The sequence below is a fragment of the Gorilla gorilla genome, chromosome X, assembly GCF_029281585.2.
Source record: "Gorilla gorilla gorilla isolate KB3781 chromosome X, NHGRI_mGorGor1-v2.1_pri, whole genome shotgun sequence".
In the NCBI taxonomy this organism is placed as follows: Eukaryota; Metazoa; Chordata; class Mammalia; order Primates; family Hominidae; genus Gorilla; species Gorilla gorilla.
In genome coordinates this window covers 114,600,850-114,621,139 of record NC_073247.2, presented here as the reverse complement: position 1 = coordinate 114,621,139, position 20,290 = coordinate 114,600,850, and the positions used below count along the sequence as shown (strand labels likewise).

At 41.2% G+C, this 20,290-nt stretch overlaps 1 protein-coding gene across 14 annotated transcripts in view; it reads right to left on the bottom strand.

Annotated features, from left to right (window-relative positions):
- The window catches only part of LOC109024738 (ras-related protein Rab-40A-like), a 175,269-nt gene that overhangs the window by 113,267 nt on the left and 41,712 nt on the right, over positions 1 to 20,290 (bottom strand). For 4 of the 14 annotated variants that reach the window (XR_010132563.1, XR_010132561.1, XR_010132562.1 and 1 more), the window contains exon 3: positions 15,148 to 15,238. The exons of 3 other annotated variants lie outside the window; for them this stretch is intronic. The gene's annotated coding sequence lies outside the window, so the exon portion shown is untranslated. Of the gene's footprint in view, positions 1 to 2,062; positions 4,596 to 5,068; positions 5,245 to 5,408; positions 5,479 to 6,043; positions 6,221 to 15,147; positions 15,239 to 17,170; positions 17,267 to 20,290 lie in introns of all 14 variants that reach the window. 7 more of the 14 variants (XR_010132560.1, XR_010132559.1, XR_010132557.1 and 4 more) reach the window with 5 other exon arrangements.

Here is a 20,290-nt window from a genome sequence, read left to right as displayed (position 1 = left end):
CCTAGTTATCTCTCCTGCCCTCCTCTCAGCTGGAGCAGGCTGTTCTGTCTCTGTCAGTAGCGTCTTTAAGTTGCTCTGAGGATTCAATCTTCCCCCACCCTCACCCCACCACCCAGCCTTCTGACAACACTAATGCTGTCCTTACAGTGTCAGAAGTCAGTTTCCAAGGCACACAAACATGGCAGGGACATCCCCTCACAGGAAATTCAGGTGCCTCTTAGGAGGGGAAGTGTGCCACCCCCCTTATTATTAGACATCACATGCATGCCAGACTAACCTGACTTAGGGCCATGGTTTTCAATCCTCTCTTACATCAGGATCCCCTCCTCTCAGGGCTTCCCTAACAGCTGACACCTCCCTAGCATTCTTCCCCATTCCTACTTCCCAGAAAGCACACACCAACGCCATCAGAGCCATAAACGGAGCACAAATCTTAGTCCACAGAAAATAATTCAGGGAGTGAAGGAAGTAGAGGCAGCCCCAGGAACCCACACTGGGGCTTCCATCTCCAGCTGATGGCATCTTGTGAAGAATAGAGCATCATCAGTCACTTGCCATCTCATCATCTCATTCATGACACTTGGGGTCAGGGATAATAATCAGCATCCTATTTCCAGATAATAAGCTATTTTGTGTCCTCTCATTTTATCAGCACGTTAACATCATAGAAGCATGCCATATTTTCATGTTGGGCTCTTGAAACAGGAGACACCACAGAGGAACAAGAGCTGTGAATCTCTAAGTTAACAATTATCTGAGAGAGCTCTTTCAATGGGCAGGTCTAAGGAAATGAGCAATCAGAGTGGCAGTAAAGGCAAAAGCTGGTCATACCTGGCACAGATGGAATGAAGGGGAAATGAGTTTTCACATAACACTTTAGGTGTCAAATGGAATATCTACTTTCTGAGGCCCATATTACTATGGCTTAATCACTTGAATGGACTTTGATATAGAAGTCTTATTTCCAACAACAAGTGAGTTTCTGCTAAAGGTTTAGAAAAGATCTCCAAGCTAATTCTGATATGCATGCAAGTGAAGGAGTCCTACCTGAGGGGTCAGGTTAGGAGCCACATTAGTTTTCTGATCCAGAGAGGAAAGGCAACTAATATTGATAGAACACATTGTTTAGAGGGTCCAGCTCCATGTTCTTCACTTTAGTGATTGAATTTAATTCTCATGACAACCCTACTAGTGAGGTACAATTATGCTCTCTTCATGGATGTATGTGACTACAGCGCACTTGCTCCTAAGCACAGAGCTGGATGGCAAAGAGTTTGCTCACCACACAAACTAATGGAGCCAGGGATAGAATCAATCAGCCTGGGCAATGGTACAAAAATGGTCAGGATTCATAATATCTAAATAGCCCCAAAATCACGTTATTAACCTCAGAAACACTATTTTCAGAGGGGAAAAAGGTGCAAAAGGGCACTTACTCTACAATAGCACAAATATTTATAGCCAAAAATGTACAATTACATATTTTGCATAATTCTCTCCAAGTCTATAAGGAAGGCATCATTATTTCCAGTTTACAGATTACCAACTAAGACTCACTGATGGAAAATTAATTTTGCAGAAGCATCTAGTAATGATCAGGAGTAGGGATGTAACTCTCACTCTCCTCAAAGGACAACACATTGTCTCCTTTTATAGTGGATGACCGTCTAAGACTTAAACACTTGTAGTTTTTTTTATTTTTATTTTTATTTATTTTATGTATATTTTTTGAGACGGAGCCTCATTCTATTGCCCAGGCTGGAGTGCAGTGGTGCAATCTCGGCTCACTGCAAGCTCTGCCTCCCGGGTTCACGCCATTCTCCTGCCTCAGCCTTCCGAGTAGCTGGGACTACAGGCGCCCGCCACCACACCTGGCTAATTTTCGTATTTTTAGTAGAGACGGGGTTTCACTGTGTTAGCCAGGATGGTCTCGATCTCCTGACCTTGTGATCCGCCCGCCTCAGCCTCCCAAAGTGCCGGGATTACAGGCATGAGCCACCGCGCCCAGCCAAACACTTGCAGTTTTTTATGTTGCCAGGATTATGCCCTTGTGGGTACTCACTCAACAACCTCTCTCTCTTTGAAAGAGCTGATCGTGCAGATGAAATCCCAGTGCAAGGTCCTATAGGTGGTAATGGGTCTGGTATAAGGGTCAAAGGCTTATGACTCCTGCCTCCTCTTCATCTGCACTCTCTCTTCATTTGAGGCTCAATAGAAACTGCTTTTCCAAATCAACGTAGCAGATCAAATGAGGTGGCAGAAAATGATAGGGGATTGGTTTGACGATCTTCTCATCTCACTCCAATACCTCAGCAAACCATCCTGCAACACAGAAATGGCCCCAAAGGTCCATGTATAATGTAAGTGTGAGCACATGCTCCATCTTCCTGCTCTCCTTCCAGGTGGTCTCTGTGGCAGTTATGCTGCTTGGTTTAGATAACAGTCATCACTTCTCTGGGAGGGAGGAAAAAGGTGGGCCTGGATGACCATTCGTTGAAGTTCTACTAGGTGCCATCTACTCTGTATGGGATTTCTCATTTACCCCACAGAAAATTTGTCTAAGAAAGGCATTGTGAGTTCCCTTTTACAGATGAGCAAGGGCAAAGTAGAATGGCAAAGGATTTGATTACCACAGAAACTGAGAGAGCCAGAGATAGTAGCTGGCAACCTGGGCACCTTAAGTGCTGGTGGCAGATATTTAGCAAATGTATCTGGACACATACTGTTAAGGAAGTTAATGTCTGTCCTCCCTGTGTTTATCCTCCTTGCATTTCCAGCAAGGAACCAGGCTTGGTGTTCCTTCCCCTTGCCTTAGGGGAGGTTTATGACAGGGTTGGGAGCCAAAGATGTCTGAATCCAGTTTCTTCCATTCTTTAGGAAACTTAAACTTAAGGGAAAGATTGGACTGCTTGTTATCTGGTAGGAAAGGGAAGGCCTCTGAGGACATAGAGAAAGGAGAGGAAGAGAGATTTATCCCAAATAGGGATGAGGCCAGAGATCTACTTGTCCCTCCAGGAGTAAGGATCTGAGCACTGCTCCATATCAACCCTTGGGTTTGATCAGTATATGGTCCGTTGAAATTGGGCATCCAGCCATGAGACCTATTTTTCTCTTTGGATAAAAGGATGGACGGAACAGGGTCAGGGAGTCCTTAAGGCACCAAGCCAATTAGGCAAATGGTCAGCTCAGCACTGAGCAGGAGGGACACATGATTGATGATGGCAAGGACCTCTCAGGCTGTTAACTAGAGTATAAGTTTCCACAAGTGGGACTGCTTCCTCAAAAAGCATGAATATTAAACATTTGTCTAATTCACCTTAAAATCTCTTTGCTAAGTTGTCACAATGAAATACAAGATATGAATACTCATTTTCCAAGATCTGTACAAATAATGGGTTTCACTATATTATTAATATTTGCTAATGTGATATACTTTTGTTGGAATGTTAGATTATTTTTCATTTTCCACATTTTATTTTCCTATAAATGGCATATTTCACATTTAAATTACCAAATGGAAAGATAATGATCCAACTTTATGTCTTAAATATGTCCTGGAATAAGAATCTACAATGAACTCAAATAAATTTACAAGAAAAAAAAAAAACAACCCCATCAAAAAGTGGGCAAAGGATATGAACAGACACTTCTCAGAAGAAGACATTTATGCAGCCAAAAGACACATGAAAAATGCTCATCATCACTGGCCATCAGAGAAATGCAAATCAAAACCACAGTGAGATACCATCTCACACCAGTTAGAATGGTGATCATTAAAAAGTCAGGAAACAACAGGTGCTGGAGAGGATGTGGAGAAATAGGAACACTTTTACACTGTTGGTGGGACTGTAAACTAGTTCAACCATTGTGGAAGTCAGTGTGGCGATTCCTCAGGGATCTAGAACTAGAAATACCATTTCACCCAGCCATCCCGTTACTGGGTATATACCCAAAGGATTATAAATCATGCTGCTATAAAGACACAAGCACATGTATGTTTATTGCGGCACTATTCACAATAGCAAAGACTTGGAGCCAACCCAAATGTCCAACAATGATAGACTGGATTAAGAAAATGTGGCACATATACACCATGGATTACTATGCAGCCATAAAAAATGATGAGTTCATGTCCTTTGTAGGGAAATGGATGAAGCTGGAAACCATCATTCTCAGCAAACTATCGCAAGGACAAAAAACCAAACACTGCATGTTCTCACTCATAGGTGGGAATTGAACAATGAAAACACATGGACACAGGAAGGGGAACATCACACACCGGGGCCTGTTGTGGGCTGGGGGGAGGGGGGAGGGATAGCATTAGGAGATATACTTAATGTTAAATGATGAGTTAATGGGTGCAGCACACCAACATAGCACATGTATACATATGTAACTAACCTGCACGTTGTGCATATGTACCCTAAAACTTAAAGTATAATAAAAAAGAAAAGAAAAGAAAAGAAAACTCAATCGGTGAGTTGGTGTTTATGCTGTATCCTCATTAAATGGAAAATGCAGGGCCATGATAATTCCATACATGGCCTAGGGAAGACAAATTGGTACAACCTCTTTGCAGAGACAGTTGGCAACATCTGTGAGAGAAGAAAGCAAGGCACCTGTCACCCACTGTACTCTTAGGTCTGGACAGCATATATGTAAGATGGCCAAGATAGCATGGCTAGTCATATTTAAAGGAATCTCAAGTCACCTTATTAGATATAGCTAAGTAATACTATTTTCAGAGAATGAAAATTTTCAAAAGAGCACTTACTCTATGATGTCATTTATATATTTATAGCTAAAAGCATGTAGTTGTATATTTTGCATGATTCTCTCATAACTTTGTGGAGAAATCATCATTATTCCCATTTTGAAGTTGACTATATTAAACTTGCTGATGTAAAATCAATTTTGCAGACTCATCTAGTAAGGAACAGGAATGGCATTCTAACTTTCACCCTCCCCAAAGGACACCCAGGTATCTTCTTTATAGATCTTAACCTTCTAGGACTTAAACGCTTGTAATTTTACATGTTTTTAGTACTGTACCCTTGTGGGTACTCACTCAACAACCTCTCTCTCTTTGAAGAAGCTGATAGTACAGATGAAATCCCGGTGCAGGGTCCTGTAGGTGCTAACAGATCTGGAATGAAGGTCAAGGGCTTGTGAGTCCTGCCTCCTCTTCATCTGCACTCACTCTTCATTTGGGGGCTCAATAGAAACTGCTTTTCCAATATCAATCTAGAAGATCAAACAAGGGGGCAGAAAATGACAGGGGATTAAAGGAAATGTTTTAATTATTTCCTTCCCTTTTCCCTGATCCCTCAGCAAAGCCCTCCTGCAACACAGGAATAGTTCCCAAAGCTTCATTCATAATGCAAATGTGAGTAGGTTTAACTTCTTACTGCTTGGTATGTTTCCAGGTAGACTCTATGGCAATTGTGCTGTTTGGCTTAGGTAACAGTCATCACTTCTCTAGGAGGGAGGTGAAAAGTGGGTCAGTATAAGCATTTGTTGATATCCTACTAGGTGACATATATGCTGTACAGGATTTCTTATTTACACCATAGACTAGTTATGTAAGGAAGACGTAGTAAGTCTCCTTTTACAGATGACTAAGGGCAAGCTGACAGAGGGTAAGAAAGGATTTCAGCATCACACATCAAGTAAGGGGCAGGAATGTGGTCCAGCCTTTGCTGTCATCACAGTACTTCATGCTTTGTCAACAGAGGCGACATTATGCCCAACGGGCTGAAAATTGGCTCTTGATGGTAAGGAGAATGGTAGACATTACAATGGTTCGTGGTCCTGCAAAGTACCACAGTACATAAACAGTTACCACTTTACGTGTGGTATTAAAATTTTACATTCTTGGCAGAAAGGATGTGTGAGGAAGAACATGTCTAAAAGTCCTCCAAAACAGAGACAAGAATGAAAGAAGGGGAGAGAAACACTGCCTATGCCCAGTGACTTCTTATGTAGATGACTGGCCACCAGGGCTTTGGAATTGATCACTTTACTCTCCTCCCCAGATGCTCACTCAACAACACCTCTTGGTGATGATGATGATGGTGGTGATGGTGATGGTTGAAATGAAATCCTCTCTCTGGGCACAGTAGACTTTGATATGGGGACCATATGAATTGACTGGCTCTTAAGGTGACAGACAGGCAGGGGCTCAGTCAGAACGACACATGTTTCTTCTGGAACAGATTACCTGGAGGGTAGAAAATTAATGTTGACAAAACTAGCATGAGCAAGAAATGCTCTAATTTGCATCTCTTTTCATCTTAACACTTATTCAAGTAGCCTACTATTTAATGTATAATTTAGATTAAATTATGGGAATTTAGGAACAGTTACATAAATCAGACAAATTGCTTTGTAATGCCTGCTCAGTAATAGAAACTGAAATTTCATTAAGGCATTGTGTCCTGAAGGACCAGGAATTTGAATGCTCTAATCTCTCTCAGTGCTCACATGCAATACTGCCCAGAGTATTGCTTAATTTATTTATATAATGAACTATAATACTTTAAAACTGTAATACTAAATTATATGATATATAATATCAAATTATTAAATATTTAACTAAATATAATTAATTTTAATATATTAAATATATTAAAATTACATTATAAAATTTTAATATTAAATTAGATTATAGTATTAAATTATATGAGTCTAATTATCATGACATAGGAAACATTCCCAGTAATCAGTACGGAGAAATGGCCTAGTGATGCTGTCGTAAGTAGAATCTAAGTATGCACCCAATGATTTTTGTTTCTTGTTATTTACTCCTTTGTATAATCTGTCTCATTGTGTGTGAGCTGGTTAGTGACTTGCTTCTAATTGGTATCCACAATGGTATAGTTTGAATGTGTCTTCCAAAGTTCATTTGTTGGAAACCTGATTCCCAATATAAATTGGTACAACCTCTTTGTGTTGGAAGGTGGGACCTTTAAGATGTCTAGGGTCATGGTGATTCTGCACCCATAAACAGATTAATGCCATTATTGTGGGAGCAGGTTCTTCATAAAAGGACAAGTTTGTTCCCCCTCTTGCTGTCTCTCCTCCTCTCTTTGCCCTTCTGCCACGAGATGATAAAACAAGAAGCCCTCACCAGATGCCAGACCCTCGATCTTGGACTTCCCAACCTCCAGAACTGTGAGCCAATAATTTCTGTTCATTACAAATTATACAGTCTGTGACATTGTTCTAGCAGCACAAAAATGGATTAGGAAAATGTGTACCGAAGAAGTGGGGTTTTGAAACAACAAATAACTGAAAATGTGAAAGTGGCTTTGGAACTGGGTAATAGGGCCTGGAAGAGTTTGGAGGAACCAGCTAGCAAAAGCCTACATTGCCATGAATAGAGCATTAAGGGCAATTCTGGTGAGGGCTCAGAAGAAGAGTATGGCTGTAAGAAAAGGAAAAGTCTGAATCTTCTTAGAGATTACCTAAGTGATTGTGATCAGAACGTTGATAGAAATATGGACAGTAAAGGCCATTCTCACCAGGTCTTGGATGAAAATTAGGAATATATTATTGGAAACTGGCATAGAGGCAATTCTTGTTATAAACTGGCAAAGAACTTGACTGAATTGTTTTGATGCCCAAGGGCTTTATGGAAGGCAGAATTTAAGAGTGATGACCTAAAGTATCTGGCAGAAGAAATTTCTAAGCAAAGTATTGGAGGAACCGTGTGGCATCTGTAACTGCATACAGTAAGATGTAAGAAAAGAGAAATGATTTAAAGACAGAATTTGTAATTTATAATTAAAAAGGAATCAGAGGGCCGGGCGTGGTGGCTCATGCCTGTAATCCCAGCACTTTGGGAGGCCAAGGTGGGTGGATCACCTGAGGTCAGAAGTTCAAGACCAGCCTGGTCAACACGGTGAAACCCCATCTTTACTAAATATACAAAAATTAGCCAGGCATGGTGGTGGGCGCCTGTAATCCCAGCTACTTGGGAGGCTGAGGCAGGAGAATTGCTTGAACATAGGAGGTGGAGGTTGCAGCGAGCCGAGATCACGCCATGGCGCTCCAGTCTGGGCAACAAGAACGAAACTTCGTCTCAAAAAAAAAAAAAAAAAGGGGAATCAGAACATAAATATTTGGAAAATTCACATTCATGTCATATAAAGAATGAAAAAGCATGCAAGGGTGCAGCCAAGCAACTCTCCGATAATGGGATTAGCATGGAAAGAAGGAAGCCGGGTGCTGTTCAGCAGGACAATGCATTGCAGAAAAACTCTGAAGGCATTTCAGAGATATTCAAAGTTGCCCCTTTCCTACAAGTCCAGAGATCTAGGAGGCAGAATGATTTCAAGGGACAGGCCTGGGGTGTCCCTCATGGGCTCACTGCTCAGAGCCGTCTTGGGACTGTGATCCCTGCATTCTAATACAGTGCTGCCTGGCAGCCCCAGCTGTATCTCAAGTGGACCTAACTGCTCCTATGAAGGGGCAAATTGTAAGCATTGCTGGTTCCCACATGGTGCTAATTCTGTAAGTGAGCAGAATGCAAGAGCTGTGGGGGCACTGCTTCCTTCACCTAGATTTTAAAGGATGTATCAGACATCCCTGTGACCCAGGCAGAAACCTGCTGCAGGGGCAGAGGCACTATAGAGTTCTCATTAGGGTAATGCCTAGTTGAGTCACAGGCATAGGGTTGCCACTGAGACCATGAACCTGTAAACCTATCAGTGTGCAGCTCCAGCCTGGAAGAGCTGCAGGCAGGAGACTCCAACCCATGAGAGCTGCTGCAAGGGCCATGCCCAGCAAAGCCATAGGGGTGGGGCTTCCTGAGGCCTTGGGGGCTTAACCCATACTCCATTGTGCTCAGAAGGTGGGACATGGGGTCAAGAAAGATTATTCTCCAGCTTTGAGATTTAATGTTGTTTGCCCTGTTCAGTTTTGCACTTACTTGGGACCCGTTACTCCTCTTTTCTTGCCTATCTTTCCCTTTTGGAATTAGAATATCTATCCTATGCCTGTCTCACTGTTGCATTTTGGAAGTAGGTAACTTGTTTTGATTTTATAGGCTCACAGCTTGAGGGAATTTGCCTCAGAATAAATCATGCCTTGAGTCTCATCCATATTTGATTTGGATGAGACTTTGAACTTTTGAGCTGGTGCCAGAACAAGTAAAGACATTGGGGCTACTGGGATGGAGTCAGAATATTTTGCATGTGAGAAGGAGATGAATTTTATGAGCCGGGGGCAGAATGCTGCAGTATGAATGTGCCCACTAAAGTTTATGTGTTGAAAACTTGATTCCCAATGTGTAAGTGTTGGTCTATCCAAGTACTTCTTCCCCAGATTTCTTTGTCACCAATTTTCCAATCATGTTTTTTTCCAAGTTCCTGATCATGCAGCCAAACTATTGTCCACAGTCCATGAATCAGTATATATAGAAATGGCAGGTCCAGCCGTTTGTCCAAGCAAAGTGATCAACCAGGTACACTGCTCAAAGTTCTGCCCACTGGGAGAGTTTCCATTCACCATTGTCCTTCAGGGACATCCCAGAAAGGGGATGTAGTGTTAGTTGTCCACTTTTGAGTAGTGCTTGCATATCATGCAGAATCATCTGTAAACCAAACTTCTCTTTCTCTGTCAACTGATCATAGGGAACTTAGATTGTAGGTGCAGGCTGGGAGAAAGAAAGGAGTGTAGCAAAAATGAGGACCATAGGCATTTGAGCTGCTTCCTCATGTAACTTACTTATGCCTTCAGTACCTGCTTGAGCTCGATTTCATATATACTACTTACCTTTGATGATGGAGTGAGTGCTGCTGTACATACCCAACTTTATGGCTATGTGGGTCAGATAACACACAGGTCATGGTGGGCAGCTCACGTCACGTGAAAACTTGGTTGTTTCCAGTCTCTACTAAGGCCCATTAGCAGGCCAAGAGCTGTTTCTCAAAAGAAGAGTAGTTATCTAGGAAAGATGGCAGGGCCTGTGTTGCCATTCACCTATGGGGGCCTGCCAAAGGTTCCCAACAGCATCCCTATCTGTCACTGACAACTCAAGCACCATTGGATCTGCTTGATCATATGGCCCAAGTGGCATAGCAGCTTGCACAGCAGCCTGGACCTGTTGCAGAGCCTTCTCTTGTTCTAGGCCCTACTCAATACTAGTAGCTTTTTGTGTTACTCAGTAAATGGGTCAGAGTTACACACCCATATGAAGAGTATGTTGCCTCCAAAATCCAAAGAAGCCCACCAGATGGTGTACCTCTTTTTTGGTTGTAGGGGAGGCCAGGTGCAAGTATTTATCCTTCACCTTAGAAGGGATATCTCAAATGCTCCACACCTCTGAGCTGCTAGAAACTTGACTGAGGTTGAATATGCCACCTTTTACCTCTGAGGAGAAGAGAAAACTAACAGCCATATAATATTCTATTATATTCTTTAAACTAGTAGGCTAAAACAAAAACTGATAAAAATAATTACTTATAAGGGAACAGAGTAGCAGCCCAGGATGGACGCTGATCATATATATTCTCTTAAAAATATAATACCTATTTACTGGTCTGATGCACTGAAAAATTTAAGAAACAAAGGCCAACCCAGTAGCAATGAAGAACTCTAGTACCCAGATTGAGTCCTCTAAAAATATTACCCACAAGGAAAAATGGCTGAATCCAAGTCTGTGGTCGAGCTGTACCAGATGAGTCTGGACTGAAAGATCATACCAGTGAACATGTCAAAAAGACTCAGAAGCCAACCTGATAGGACTTCCACAGACCAAATAAGAACAATTTAAGCATCAAAAACATTGGTGCCTACAGTGAGTTAAAACGCATCACATACAGAAACATCTCTGAGTCGTGATGACACTCTAAAAGAAAAAACACAAACAAAACCAACTCACTGCTAATCTGTGGAGGATCCTACAGAAACAATACTTATTCTTAAAACTGGAAATACTGCAAAATGATTAAATATTTGTCCTTCCTTTCCTGTGTGTGCCATACCTCAGTTAAGCCTACTAGTTGGCAGGGGCTCGGGTGGGGGTGGTGGGGGGGCGGGGGGGAGTTTCTCTTATAGAAAATGTACAGCTAATAAATGCAGAAGAAATTGCATTATCTAAACATCATCATTTTAGAATTTTTAATGAAATGCAGATCTTGGTAAAGATCAGAGATTGTAAAAAATAATGAGGTAAAAAGCAGATGGGAAATTACATAATAGATGGATCAGTCTAACAACACCTGAGGCCAGTGCTCAATCTTAATGTCAAGGTAGGAGTGACAATAAGACACAATGAGGCTCCTTGTATGCCTATGAATTGAATGCTTGTGTCCTCCCAAAACTCATGTGTGGAAACCCTAATCTCCAATGTGACAGTATTTAAAAATAGGACTTTTGGGAAATAATTAGGTCATCAAAGTGGAGCCCTCATTATGAGATTAGTGTCCTTATAAGAAGAGACACAGAGAGTTTACTTGCTCTCTGCATGCACACACCAAGGTAAGGCCATGTGAGGACATAACCAGGAAGACGATCCTCACCAGGAACCCAACCATACTGGCACCCTGATTAGACTTCTAGCTTCCAGACTCATGAGAAATAAATGTTTGTTATTTAAGCCACCTAGTCTGTGGTAATTTGGTAAAGCAGCCTGAACTAAGACTTGGTGTAAGGATATAGGAAGTATGTAACACATCTGAGGTACTCTTGCCAAAAAATCCTGAACTGGATGAAGCCTCTAACTCTACTAATTTATAGAAAATAGGAGGGGCCAGAGCAATGTAAGTAACAGCACAATGGAGATACAATCAGCAAAATTGAGAATGTAAACTCCACAAACCAAAGATCCAGTATAATAAGCAAATACAAGTTGAGTATCATTAATCTGAAAATCCAAAATTCGAAATGCTCCAATGAGCATTTCCTTTGAGCATCATGTCAATGATCAAAAAGTTTCAGATTTTGGAGGCTTTTGGATTTTCAGATTAGGGATACTCAATATGTAAGTTGAAAAGCAAAAACAAAGAGAGAAAAGAGATTTAAAACTCCAGAGAGTTAATGAGAAAGTAAAGTATAATTAAAACCATAATGAGATACCACCACACTTACACCAGAAAAAGAAAATTAAAAAGATGGAAAACACCAAGTGTTGGTGAGGATATGGAAGCTGTGTAATTCTCACAGCACTGGTGAAAATATAAATTCAACAACCACTTTGAAAAAGTGCTTGGCAATATTGACTGACCTGATCATACACACACCCTCCAACTCAGAAATTTCATTCTTAGGTCTGGGGAAGGTACGCACCCAAAAGAAAGAAAAATAAATGTTTATCCAAAGATATGTACAAGACATTCATAATGCTGTTATTCATGTCAAAAACTAGAAAAAATCCACATAGCAGATATGCTTATTGTGAAATATCCACTCGATGTAATAATATCCACCAATGATGATGAATGATCTATGACTATAGATAATAATAAATGTAAATCTCACATACAGTATGTTGATTGAAGGAAGGAAGTTAGAAAAGAGAACATGATGTATGATTCTAGGAATTTTTCTTCTAATTTCCCATTACAGTTTGGGCTACATAAAAAATTCAACACCCTATTTTTTCTTATTTGAAGGTACTTAGTGTTCCCGTATATTATCTGCAGGTTAACCTCAGAGAAGCACATATCCTCTGAGCCCTTGAAAAGTGAAGCACTACAGCTATGAACACGGCTAATGCTGCTGATATGGTTTGGCTGTGTCCCCGCTGATATGGTTTGGCTGTGTCCCCATCTAAATCTCAACTTGAATTGTATCTCCCGGAATTCCCACATGTTGTGGGAGGGACCAAGGGGAAGGTAATTGAATCATGGGGGCCAGTCTTTCCCATGCTATTCTTGTGCTAATGAGTCTCACCAGATCTGACGGGTTTATCAGGGGTTTCCGCTTTTGCTTCTTCCTCATTTTCTCTTGCTGCCACCAGGTGAGAAAGGCCTTTCGCCTCCCACCATGATTCTAAGGGCTCCCTAGCCATGTGGAACTGTAAGTCCAATTAAACCCTTTTTTGTTCCCAGTTTCAAGTATGTCTTTATCAGCAGTGTAAAAATGAACTAATACAGTAAATTGGCACCAGTAGAGTGGGGTGTTGCTGAAAAGATACCCGAAAATGTGGAAGTAACTTTGGAACTGGGTAATAGGCAGAGGGTGGAACAGTTTGGAAGGCTCAGAAGAAGACAGGAAAATGTGGGAAAGTCTAGAACCTCCTAGAGACTTGTTGAATGGCTTTGCCCATGTTGATAGTGATATGGACAATAAGATCCACGCTGAGGTGGTGTCAGATGGAGATGAGGAACTTTTTGAGAACTGGAGTAAAGGTGACTCTTGTTATGTTTTAGCAAAGAGACTGGCAAAATTTTGCCCCTGCCCTAGAGATTTGTGGAAGTTGGAACTTGAGAAAGATGATTTAGGATATCTGGCAGAAGAAATTTCTAAGCAGCAAAGCATTCAAGATGTGACTTGGGTTCTATTAAAGGTATTCAGTTTTATAAGGGAAGCAGAGCATAAAAGTTTGGAAAATTTGTGGCCTGACTATGTGATAGAAAAGAAAAACCCATTTTCTGGGGAGAAATTAAAGCTGGCTGCAGATATTTGCATAAGTAGCAAGGAGCCTAATGTTAATCCCCAAGACCATGGGGAAAACGTCTTTAGGCCATGTCAGAGACCTGCACAGCAGCCCCTCCCATCACAGGCCTGGAGGCCCAGGAGGAAAAAATGGTTTCCTGGGCTGGGCCTAGGGTCCCCATGTTGTGTGTAGCCTGGGGACTTGGTGCCCTGTGTCCCAGCTGTGGCTGAAAGGAGCCAACATACGGCTCAGGCTGTGGCTTCAGAGGGTAGAAGCCCCAAACCTTGGCAGCTTCCACGAAGTGTTGAGCTTGCAGGTGTACAGAAGTCAAGAATTGAAGTTTGGGAACCTCCATCTAGATTTCAGAAGATGTATGGAAACTCCTGGATGCCCAGGCAAAAGTTTGCTACAGGGGCAGGGCGCTCATGGAGAACCTCTGCTAGGGCAGTGCAGAAGAAAAATGTGGGGTTGGAGCCCCCAGAGTCCCTACTGGGGCACTGCCTAGTGGAGCTGTGAGAAGACAGCCACTGTCTTCCAGACCCCAGAATGGTAGATCCACTGACAGTTTGCACCATATGGCCAGAAAAGTCACAGACACTCAACACCAGCCCATGAAAGCAGCCAGGAGGGAGGCTGTACCCTGCAAAGCCACAGGGGCGGAGCTGTCCAAGATCATGGGAACCCACCTCTTGCATCAGTGTGACCTGGATGTGAGACCTGGAGTCAAAGGAGATCACTCTGGAGCCTTAAAATTTGACTGCCTTGCTGGATTTTTGGACTTGCATGGGCCCTGTAACCCCTTTGTTTTAGCCAATTTATCCCATTTGGAATGGCTGCATTTACCCAATACCTCTATCCCCATTCTATCTAGGAAGTAACTAGCTTGCTTTTGATTTTACAGGCTCATAGGTGGAAGGGACTTGCCTTGTCTCAGATGAGACTTTGGACTGTGGACTTTTGGGTTAATACTGAAATGAGTTAAGACTTTGAGGGACTCTTGGGAAGGCATGATTGGTTTTGAAATGTGAGAACATGAGATTTGGAGGGGCCAGGGGCAGAATGATATGGTTTAGCTGTGTCCCCATCGTCCCCATCGAAATCTCAACTTGAATTGTATCTCCCGGAATTCCCACATGTTGTGGGAGGGACCCAGGGGGAGGTAACTGAATCATGGGGGCCAGTCTTTCTCATGCTATTCTCGTGATAGTTAATGAGATTCACAAGATCTGATGGGATTATCAGGGGTTTCCGCTTTTGCTTCTTCCTTATTTTCTCTTGCTGCCACCATGTAAGAAGAGCTTTTCACCTCCTACCATGATTCTGAGGCCTCCCCAGCCATGTGGAACTGTAAGTCCAATTAAACCTTTTTTTGTTCCTAGTTTTGGGTATGTCTTTATCAGGAGCATGAAAACAAACTAATACAGCTGTGTATAATGGACATGCAGATGGATATGGGACAGGAGACATACCTGGCCACAGTGCCAGACCTATCCCACTAACTCTAGGTGCCCTTGAGTAAGTCACCACACTGCATCTATACTCACCTGGCAAAGAGGGACTGAGTAGCCCTGTCTCCAGCAAGATCTCAGGGACAGAGAGCAATGTGATTCCCATCTGGAAAACCACTCTGAGTTCCTAAAAGGAAAGAGAACTCATTCGTCTTGGGGGTCCAACGAATTATCTACATCAACAGCCAAGTTGTCTAGTACAAAGTAACTATGATGTTTATTAATGTTTTTATTTTTAAAATTATTACTTTTTCTTAAATACCATTTGGTACAATGTAGAATGACTACAGAAACATAGATAAAAGAGCTATGGTCTCAATGTTACACCAACCACCATGGGTTGACATAGTTCAACAAATGTCTGTCTCTTCTTCCTAAGTGTACTGGTTAGAGGAGTGTAGGCTCTGTATATAGACTAGAGACAAACCCTAGTTCTGCCATGTAAAAATCTTGTGACTTTGAATACTTTTATTTCACCATAAAATCACTCAAAGTCTTGTCAGTAAAACTAGGATTATATAGTACTTACAATAGAGGACAAAACATATTTTAAATGTACCACGGAACTTAAAATTAAAATTAAAATTAAAAAGTCCCTGTGTGCTGGTTTTTAAAAATATAAATGGCCAGGGATCACATTAACTTGAAAATTCTATCTAAGGCAGAGATACTGGGGAAAGAAAGCTTAATAGTCTTGCAATTGAATCCTATTTATCAACTTGGGTATTTTTAAAATTTTAATTTTAACTGACATAATTGTATATACTATGGGGTACAATGTAATGTTTTGATATACGTTTTTACATTGTGGAAAGATTAAATCAAGCCAATTCAATAAATTCAATAAAGCTTAATAGTCTTACAAATGAGTCTTCTTTTTCCTTTTTCTTATTTATTTATGATCCAGATACTCATTCTTTATTATAAAAATGGCATATTTTCCTCAAATCTGTTGGAGTTCTCTACTTTTGTTTGTGGTATCTTTTGTTAAATAATAGTTTTTAACTTTGCTGTAATATTTACCTATCTTTGCCTTATATAGCTTTTGATTTTACTTATTTTTTAAATTTTTGTTTGCTTTTTAACTTTGATTTTAGTTTCAGGAGTACATGTGAAGGTTTGTTATACAGGCAAATCATGTGTCACAGGGGTTTGGTGTGGAGATTATTTTGCCACTCAGGTAATATGCATAGTACCCAGTAGGTCGTTTTCAATCCTTACTCTCCTCTCTCCCTCTACCCTCAGGTATGAATATCAGTCATCAACTAATGCATTTTTAAAATCACTTTTTTTCACTACAACCATTGTTGGTTGACTAATTACCTTAAGAATGCCTCAAAAGCACTTAGAAGGACTGATCTCATAAAACAGCCCACCATTTCTCTGCACGGCCAAACAAACAGCTGAGGGGTCCTCCTTGACTGTGCCTTATCCCCACACACCCCACGCACACAGCCATTGTAGGTCCCCCGTGTCATACCTCCAAACACGACCTGTCCAGGTCTAACCCTTCCTCTGCACACAGCTGCAGTCCTGGTGCCATTCATCTGTGCCTCTTCCCTGAATTTCTGCAATATTCTTCTAACGGTTATCCCCACTCCCTATTTTGTCCCTCTCCAGTCCATTCTCCACACAGTGGCCAGAGTCACTTTCTGATAACAAGAATCAGATCACGCCACTCCTGTACTCTAGCCTTCCACACTCAGAATAAAACCCAAACTCCTTAAAGGATCCAAACCATGTGGCTCTTGTCTGCCCTTTCAACCTCATCTCCCACCTGTCTGCACTTATGTGCCAGGCTTCAGCCACTTCAACTTGTCCTCTGCTCCTAGATCAATGGTGCCCACACACAGCACAGGGACACTGACAAAATGCCCTTTCCATGCCTGGCTTCTTTCTGTTGTTCAGGACTCAGCTCAAGCATCACTTCCTGAGAAAGAGCTTCACTGACAACCCCATCTATAATAATCCCTGTCTCCGTCATTTTCTACTCTACCTGTTCATTTTCTTCAAAACACAAATCCCCATATGAAATTGCCTCACTCATTGATTTGTTTACCTGCTTATTGCCAGTTTCCCCAAACTAGAACGATAGCTCCAGGGATTCTTCTTTTATTCTCTAATGATGTTTCTTCAGTGTCTCATACATAAATCACTGAATAAGAATTATTGAATTGAAAAAATTGTTACCTACTGGACACACAAGAGAAGACACAGAAATTTAAAGCTGAGTAGCAGGAGCAACTAACAATGAAATTAGACATCAAAGGATTTAAACTTTTCATAGACCTTGTTGCCATCCATAGCATTGCTTTTCAATTGTGGATGAGTAACAGAAACAACAAAAGAAATTACGCAAAATCTAGACACCTCTCACCTCACCTCCCTGGTTTTGATTCTGCAGATCTAGGATGGCCTCAAGTATGTGCAATTTTAGCAAGCAACCGTGGACAAATCTGATGAAGTGGTCTATAGATCACACTTGTAAAAATCCTGACCTAAACAGCTCAGAGTTGGGTACCATAAATTTAATGCCCACCATACAAAGTTCTGGGATATCTGCATTTGCTCTGTTAATATACTTAGCTGAAAGTACACTGGTTCTTCCCCACCACATAAGACCGCAGATTGCCACATGGGATCACACTTAAATTCCAGAGTATTCCTGGGCGGTCTAGAGGCGTCGGGATTATTATCCCATTGGATAGACAAAACTGGCAGAAACGTATGCCTTGCCTAAAGTGTCCCCATGATGTGACTTGGGTCTCTTTCCTCTTGCTCCAGTAACCTAAGAGGCTTTCAGAGTCTCTGATGTTAAACTAGAAGAGAGAGTAAGGGGATAAGAAAGCACATGGAATAGAGAAGAAAGTAAGAGGATAAGAAAGCACATGAAATGCAGGGGATGGGGTGATGATGTCTGGCCTATCCCCACTCAGTTAACTGGAAGCTGTGCAGTGATGTTTTTCCTCTTCCTCAACTCCATCCCAGAACCCCTCCCACACACAGCAGTGACACTGAAGCTCACACATAATGGAAACGTGGGCTTATTCCTGCTTGATGTTACATTTCCAAGTATTCGCTCTAGTAGTTAGGCCATTATGTTAATGCCAGAGGCATTCCATTGACAGAACGGAAGAGGCAAGTTGGAATGGGGAATTACCATTTGCTGATAGTCTACTAGGTACCATACACTGTAGGTTGTTATTTTCAGACTTTTTATCTTCAAGTCCTCACAGTGATGTTCTGAGGCTGACATCAGAGCTTCCTTTCTACAGATGAGGGATAATAGGCTTAGGGGGCCAAGTACATATTCAAGGAATTTTATGGAAGCTTCAAATGGACATGAGGCCTACTTTAAGGGGCTCCCACTAGCCAATTTTGAGAACACTTGAGCACCAAAATTGATATGGTTTGGATATTATCCCCTCTGAATCTCATGTAGAGTTGCAATTCCCATTGTTGAAGGTGAAGCCTGATGGGGTGTGACTGGATGATGGGGGTGGATTTCTCATGAATGGTTTAGTGCTATCCCCTTGGTGATAAGTGAGTTCTCCATCAGTTAGTTCATCTGGTTGTTTAAAAGTCTGAAACCTTCCCCTTGTCTGTCTCTCTTGCTCCCACTCTTGGCATGTGACATGTCTGCTACTGCTTTGCCTTCTGCCATGATTAAAAGCTCTCTGAGGCTTCCCTAGAAGCCAAGCAGATCCTGGGACCATGTTTCCTGTCCAGCCTGCAGAACCATGAGCCAATTAAACCTTTTTCTTCATAAATTACCATCTCAGGTATTTTTGTATAACAGAGCAAGAATGGCCTAATACAAAAAATATATACTAATAATTACAGAGGGTAACCCTTTGAGGAACATGGGAATCTCAGTCATATTGACATAAATAAATGTTAATAAATACATTGATAAATAAGGGAGAAGAAAAAGCTCTTTTTCTCAGATGCAAACTAATAATTCCAGAAGGAATATCAGAATTGGAAAACATTCACTTAACAACTATCATAATAATATGTGATTCAGGCAAAAAACATAAACAAATGCTCACTCTGTACCAAATGTCATGGCAGTCACTGAGTCACCATGGTAACAATGTGGGCCAAGACAGCTCGGAAAAGAAAATAACCATCACTTTGATTTGTTTTCTAGTATGTCCTAGGAACTGAACTGGTCTGATATGACTACAGTAATTAACCTGAGGTATTCCTCACAATAAACACTTCTGGCAGCTTCAGCAATATACACATTCATACCCACATACATACTCACATACATACATGTTCTCTCTCTCTCTCTTTCTTTCTCAACACCCAAGATCCCAGGAATTCATTGAGATGGATTGCTGGTGATGGGGAGTAGGTAACAAACCCCACAATTCAACAGATTCAATTCTGAGCACATATAAAGCTGAAATCTACTAAACGATTTTTCTGGAGATGACCTGTTGATTTGTCTCTGGGACATTTTTTCCTCGAGTTACAGTACACTTTCAATAACTTCTGAAAGCTGACATGGAAACACAGGCAAATGCTTGTTAAGTATCAGGTACCTTTTCCATTTTATAGTCTGAGATCTCAACCTAGAAGATTAACAGCTACTGTTAAACATTTGGCAGCTGACAGCTCAGTGAAAATAAAATACGCAGAAATGTAATTCAAACTACTGGCATTTATAAGAGCACCAAGAAATATGAAATAACTAGGAATAATCTATCCAAATATGTGACAGGTCTGTATAGTGAACGCTATATAACATTGCAAAGAGAAACTAAAGAAGACCTAAATAAATAGAGACACACTGTCTTCATGAGTTTGAAGACTCAGTGTTGTTAAGATGCCTGTTCTGTTTAAACTGATCTGTATATTCAGAACAATCCCAATAAAAATCCTAACTGATACAGTTTTAACAGAAAGTAAAATGCTGTTTCTAAAATTCATGTAAAAATACAAAGGATCTAGACTATGAAAACAACTTTGAGAAAGAACAAAACGGATGACAAACACCACCTAATTTTAAGACTTCCTACAAACCCATAGTAATCAAGACAGTGTGCTACTGGCATCAAGGCAGAAAGGTAGATCAAAAGAACAAAATAAACCACCAAAAAATTGACCTACATATATTGGACAACTGACTTTTGACAAAGGTGCAGAAGCCATTCAATGTATAAAGGAT